This window comes from Balaenoptera ricei, chromosome 18 (genome assembly GCF_028023285.1).
Source record: "Balaenoptera ricei isolate mBalRic1 chromosome 18, mBalRic1.hap2, whole genome shotgun sequence".
Taxonomy (NCBI): Eukaryota; Metazoa; Chordata; class Mammalia; order Artiodactyla; family Balaenopteridae; genus Balaenoptera; species Balaenoptera ricei.
In genome coordinates this window covers 72,573,539-72,580,990 of record NC_082656.1, presented here as the reverse complement: position 1 = coordinate 72,580,990, position 7,452 = coordinate 72,573,539, and positions in this window count along the sequence as shown.

The window sequence follows — 7,452 nt, the reverse complement described above, 5'->3', positions numbered from 1 at the left end:
GAAGAGATACATAGGGCAAGGTCTGGAAGGGTCCAGAACACAGGACTGTGTGTCCCTGTAGGGTCAGGGTATGCCACCCAGCTGGTACATCAATTGTTCGCCGTCCAGGATGCTGTTGTTTAGAGTTTGTTAAATCAAGGTGTCATTACACAGGCATGATTGATTAAATCATTGGTCATTGGGGGTTAAACTCTCCAGCTCTTCTCCCCTCCCTGGAGGCTGAGGTTGGGCTAAGGAGGGTCTGGCTGCTTCCTGAAACTGGCTCCAAGAGTAACTGAAATAGCTAGAATGGCCCTGTCCTCAGCAGCTGGTATCAGTGGTCTCAGCGCCAGTTAGATTACTTTTGACTCCCAAATTTCTCCTCGGTTAGGATGGAACCACTGGAGATTATTGTCATTCTCCTCAACAATGATAATTTTAAGTGGTTCTCTTTCCTTGATGGTTCTTTTTCCTTCCCCTATTCAACATGAGTTGTTTTATAGAAATTGGATTTTTCCAAAAGTAAATGATCAGTTTAAAAGATTCCATACTCCAACAAAGTTGTTTTGAGACTCTTTTCCTTGGAGACCTTCACTTCCACGGCCTCACCTCTCACCTAAGCACAGATGGCTCTTCAACTGAAAACTCTTGCCTTAACCTTTCTCTTGATAAGCAGTTTAACCTGTTATTCTGGGTCTATCTCCAACTTTATCAGCTGTTACATAAGTATATAAATGCTGTGTTCCAGTCATGTTGATCTATTCAGTCTTTAAGCATTAGGCACATTTCTAAAACCATACCTCTATCTGTGCTGTACCCAGACCTCCCTCTTCTTCTCTGCTTGCATGCACTCCCCTATCTGTTAATTCTCACTTCAAGTCCCTCCTCCTCCATGAAGACTCCCAGCCTTCACTGATCTTTTTGTTCCCTACACACCTATATTTAGGAGGCATGTGCTACCTTGAACCATCTCTTACTCTTTTATGTAAGTGTCCCTTCTCCCCATCTCAACTGCATACATATTCTTGTATCTTCCAAAGAGTCTCATGCTCAGTGTGTGTTCCTTGATTTTACTTTCCCTGACCCCTATTTCTCCTAGAATGGCAGATGTTTCAGGAACTCTTCCTACATAACAAGCCATTCACAGTTCTGTGAGTTGACTGAGCTCAACTGGGAAGTTCTCACTTGGGGTCTCTCTTGAAGTGGCAATCAGATGTCAGCTGGAGTCTCGGTCATCTGAAGACTCAACTGGGCTGAACGTCCAAGGTGGCTCACTCTTGTGACATGTGGATAAAGTTGGCTGTTGGCTGAGAGCTCAGCTGGGGCTGTCAACCACAGCACCCAAGCCTGGCCTCACCATGTGTTTTCACAGCCTGACAGCTGGGTTCATAGAGGGAGTATCCCAAGAGCAACAGCTCCGAGATTCCCAGGCAGAACCTGCAAGGCTTATTATGACTTGTCCATTGAAGTCCAGAACATCCCTTCCACCACATTCTGTTAGAAAAGAAAGTCACTAAGACTGGTCCAGATTCAAGGAGAGGAGAATGAGACCCCCAACTCTATGGGAGAGTGACAAGATCACATTGCAGAGGAGCACAGGGGATGGGAATCTAGTGTTGCCACCATCTCAGGAAAATACAGTTGGCCAAGGAAGGTAACATGTACATTTCCATCTAGAGTTACACTAGTTTGTAACCCACCTGCTAAGGTATTGAGGCCCCCTTGTAGTACATGTATTTGTTCTGTTCTCCTGGCCTCTGGATGGACCTCTAAGACATTATTAGGAAAGCCAACTGGGTGATCAGAGCTGAAAACGTTCAGTGGCTCAGAATCAACAAAATAGCAAGGTAAGCGTCATAACTAAACTGTCTACTCTCTGTACAATGAAGGTATTATTTTCCCTAATTTAAAGAACACTGCAGAGGGGCTAGGAATGTTTTATATCTTGTTCTGGGTGGTGATTGCACAGCTTTACTCATTAAGTTGCAGAAAGAAGAAGATAGATTTGAAAGCTGTTTAGGAAGTTATTTAGGACTTGGTGATTGGATGTGTTGTACAAGTGGTCAGGGTGCTGGCTGGCAGCTGCTCTTCACCGTGTTCCATGATGCTGGGCACTAATTTTACTGTCAAAGGGATACATGAAAAGACGGATTAGAACAGACTCTCAGAGCTTTCCTTGAGATTGTCTTCAATTCCTACTGGAATCATTCCACAACACTGTTTATTTTCTTTCAGTAAGATTTTCTCCCCATTGTGTGCCAACACCCATTATGTTGCACAGAATTATTAATCATCCATGTGGAATTTTATGTTTATAAAGTCTCTGAAAAAAATCAACCTTTTCCCCTGCCCCCACCAGCTGAACTCACAGACCATGGCCCTCTCTCTGGACATGTACAAACCAGTCTGATTTGTTTTGGTTTTGGGTTACCGGGCCAAGTTGTTAAACTGACTCAACCTGCCAGTTAAATACCTGCGAACTCAGGGAAAACTAGTCAAACTCATTTAAATCAATCCCAGACACAGAGCCAGGTCAGTGTTTCCTCGGTGACTGCAGAGCACGTGCTGAAGTCCCCAGAAGAGACCACAGAGGCAGGGTGAGGCGATGACATTGCGGGTATGACGTTAGCTCTCTTGAACTCTAAGTCACCACCTGTGAGTGTAGGCAACGTAGTAATGACTGTTTCAGACATGCTGAATATATAGTTTAACTCAGCATTTCACTTTGATGGGAAGAGCCTCAGTAGACAATGAATGAACAGGACCTGAACGTGTGTCACATTATGAAACCAGGCATGTGGAAGCATGTTTCCAAAACAGGTTAGAGACTTGCTCCCCCTAAAATCTTATCCATCTCAGTCAGAGGTATCACTGTCCACCTGGTTACTCAGGCCAAAAGCCTCTGAGTCAACCTCTCTTTCCCTCACCTTCCCCACCCCACCCCCTGCCACCATATTTAATGCATCAGCCAAGCTCTAGCTTCCCAGTACCTGTATCCTCAAATACAATTATCAGTTATCACCACATCCACTAGCATCACTCTATCCCAAGCCACCTGACGCTCCTACCTGCAGAATTGCAATAGTCACCTACTTTATTGATAGATTTAACAAAAACAATTTTTTTAATTCCTGGAAAAATAAAATACCGTAACAAAATCAATGATGAATGACTAAACAGGAAAAATACTACACATACAACCAAATTTAGACTCCTTCATATATAAAAAGCTAATACAGATTATTATGAAAAAAATAAATATTTAAATAGAAAAATTGGCAAATTATCCAAATAGTTTGTAAAAAAAAGGAAATATAAATCATTCATAAGCAAATGATATGATGCTTAATAGCACTCTAATGAGAGAAATAGAAATTCAAAGTGGCATGAGATGCTGTTGACACTTGTAAGGTTGGAAAAATTCAGAAAATTTAGTAATGCCCTGATGGTGATGGGAGGACTAATATTGGTGGGAAGACAAATTGGTCCATCCTCTTTGGAGAGCAATTTACAAAGTGCCACCAAATTTTCATATGCAGATATTTTTGACTTGGCAATTCTACTCTAGGAGTTTATTTTACAGATATGTTTGCACATGAGCTCAAAGATGCAAATACACATGCAGTAACAAAAGAAGCCAGCCAAATATACTGGTAGCTGGTTAAGTAAGTTTGGTATATCTGTAGAGTGGAATACTATGCAACACTGAAAAAGAATGAAACAAAACTACTTGGTATCGATAAGAGAAAATTTCCCAGGTATATTATTAAGTTGTAAAAAGCAAGATGCAGAAGAGCGTACATAATATGCTATAACGTTTAAAAATATGGGTAAGAAAATATACTTCTTGCATATTCATAGACTATTTCTGGAAGGAAACTTGTAACAATGGTTGCCCCTGGAAAGGTCACCTGATAATTTGGGGGAAAGGGGAGGAGACTTACTTTTCACTATATTTCTTTTTGTGATGTTTAAATTTGTACCATATTAGAGAATTGCCTTTTTAAAAAAAAACATTATATACAATTAAAATTTTTTTTCTTATGAAAACAGAACAATAATTTATCTTGGTAATAAATAGTTAAATTCAGAAAGACAAAGAGAAAAGACTAGTTATATTCTGTTATTTTAAAGGAATATATTAGTAATACTTTCCTGGAAAAGTGTGAGGTTTTACCTAAAGAGATAATTATAAATTTCACTTCTATTATGTCTTTACATTTTCAGACTTATTATGTATAAATGAATACCTCAGGCAAAATAATAGCTAATATTTAGAGAGTGTTAACTATGAGCAGACACTGCACAATGTGCTTCAAAATAACAGTACTGTTCTCATCGCCAGTTACAGCTGAGGAGATGAAAGCTCAGAGAGATTAATTAACTGGCATAAGGTCACACAGCTAGTAAGTTATAGAGCTGATGCAAACCTAAGCCGTCTGACAGGAGAGTCCACATTCTTAACCACTGTACAGTTTATTTATTGTGTTATTAATGACTCATCTGTTTCATACAAATAACACTTAAGGGTACCTAATTTCCAATTCAAAACTGATACTTATCAGAAGAAGAATCTAACCTTAACTACAGGAAGTAAAAACACAAATGTTGTAGATATTTAAGTTCTATAAATGAACTTATAATATTGTTTCTGATTTTATGACAACTCAGAAAGATAAAAATATAGTGTTTTAATACATTTGAACAATGACTGGGGCTTTCCTGGTGGCGCAGTGGTTAAAAATCCGCCTGCCAATGCAAGGGACACAGGTTCGAGCCCTGGTCTGGGAAGATCCTACATGCCGCAGAGCAACTAAGCCTGTGCACTGCAACTACTGAGCCTGCGCTCAAGAGCCTGTGAGCCACAACTACTGAGCCCGCGTGCCACAACTACTGAAGCCTGTGCACCTAGAGCCCCTGCTCCGCAACAATAGAAACCACCACAATGAGAAGCCTGCGCACCGCAACAAAGAGTAGCCCCTGCTCAACGCAACTAGAGAAAGCCCACAAGCAGCAATGAAGACCGAACGCAGCCAAAATAAATAAACAAACAAACAAATAAATAAAAAACGATGACTGGAAAATAGAGCCACTGGGTTCTATATACTGTACATACCATTTTTTTTGTGTTTATATACTTGACCTTCACAAAATCTTAAAGTAATAAATAAGATGTTTTAGGTCAGTGTCAAGGGTTGAATTGTGCCCCTAAAAGATATGAAGTTGTAAGCCTCCCTTATGAGTTAAATTGTATCCCCTCAAAATTCGCATGTTGAAGTCCTAACCCCTATTAATCTCAGAATATGACAGTATTTGGAGAAAGGCTTTTTACGGAGGTAATCAAATTAAAGTGAGGTCATAGGATGAGCCCTAATCCAATATGACTGGTGTCCTTATAAAAAGGGGAAATTAAGATACAGAAACACACATGCACAAAGGGATGACACTATGAAAAGACACAGGAAGAAGACCGCCATCTACAAGCCAAGGAGAGAAGCCTACAACAGATCCTTCCCTCACAGCCACAGCAAACACCTCCCTCCCCACCTGTGAACATGACCGAATTGGGAAACAGGTCCTTTGCAGATACAATCAAGTTAAAATGAGGCCATACTCATGGTTATGGTCCCTCATCCAATATGATTGGTGTCCTTAGAAGGAGAAGAAAAGATACACAGACACAGGGAGAACCCTGTGTGAAGACAGAGGTAGAGACGAGTGATGTGTTTACAAATCAGGAGATGCCAAGGATTGCCAGCAACACCCAAAGCCAAGAGAAAGGCATGGGACAGATTCTTCCCTAGAGCCTTCAGAGGGAGCATACCCTGCCCGACACCTTGATTTCAGACGTGTGGCCTCCAGAACCATGAGAGAAGATATTTCTGTTGCTTTAAGCCACTCAGTACTTGCTGCAGGGGTACTTGCTACATTAGGCCTAGGAAATGAATACTGTCAGAATCCCTACAGTCAGGTTGGTGTGGGAGTGGCTTCTTAAGCAAGTGCTCACAGGTGAAACCATGAGAGAGAGAGCGGTGTGGGGAGCAGAGCGGGAAAAGGAGAGTAAGGCTGCTCGGCCAAGTTCCACAGGTGGTGATGTCCCAACTCTGAGGGGGACTCAAGTGTAAGCGATGCCTTGGGGTGGGCTCACCCGAGGCAAGGGAGCTAGGGTTCCTGCCCCAGCACCCCATCCGTTACAGGCTGTAGACCACTCCAAGGGCCTTCACCTGCAGGCAAGTGGGATCCAGTAACTAGAAGGAAGTTCTCCATAAAGGTGCAGCACACTTTGCTTGTTGAAATCAAAAGCACCCCCAAAAGGGAAAGAAAAAAAATGGTAAAAATGGATGAGAGGGGATCAAGGCGAGGCACCAGCATCATCCAACACATCAAACTCTCTGGTCTGTGATGTCTGGAGTCCAGAAGCTGGATGCTAACGCCAGTCCCACTATAAACATGTAAATATTTCTGTTTTAGGTGGTAAACAGCCACAGCCTTGGGCCCCCGCTTCCCCCCTGATACTTTGGTCTCATCCCTGGAACCCCTGGACTTGCCTACAATCCAACAACTAAAATGCTGGGCACAGAGGGTGGTCACCAAACACTATGGCCAGCGTTCCTTCTTTTCTTCTTTTTTTAAAAAAATCTTTTTATTTATTTATTTGTTTGTGTGTTTATTTTTGGCTGCATTAGGTCTTCATTGCTGCGCGCGGGCTTTCTCTTATTGTGGCGAGTGGGGGCTACTCTTCGTTGTGGTGTGCAGGCTTCTCACTGCGGTGGCTTCTCTTGTTTCAGAACGTGGGCTCTAGGCACGCGGGCTCAGTAGGTGTGGCTCGCGGGCTTAGTTGCTCTGCGGCATGTGGGAGCTTCCCGGACCAGGGCTCGAACCCATGTCCCCTGCATTGGCAAGCTTAATGGATTTTCTTGTGGATTTTTTTTTGGCTGAGTTGGGTCTTTGTTGCTGTGCACGGGCTTTCTCTAGTTGCGGCGAGCGGGGGCCACTCTTCACTGCAGTGTGCGGGCCTCTCATCGCGGTGGCTTCTCATGTTGTGGAGCACGGGCTCTAGGCATGCGGGCTTCAGTAGTTGAGGCTCACGGGCTCCAGAGTGCAGGCTCAGAAGTTGCGGCACATGGGCTCAGTTGCTCTGCGGCACGTGGGATCCTCCTGGACCAGGGCTCGAACCCGTGTCCCCTGCACTAGCAGGTGGATTCTTAACCGCTGCGCCACCAGGGAAGCCCGGCAAGTGGATTCTTAACCACTGTGAAGTCCCCAGTGTTCTTTCTAATTAGTCAGCTATTAAGATTTTGACTATCATTCCCCAGATTAAGCACCTGCTATGTACCTAATCCAGTGATCGGAACTGTGAGGGACAGAAATTTTAGATAATACCTGCCTTCAAGAAGTTTAAATTTGAGGTCAGAACAGATACAGATTAAATAATCAGGAGTAATTATGTGCTAAACTCTGTGTCTCAGTCCA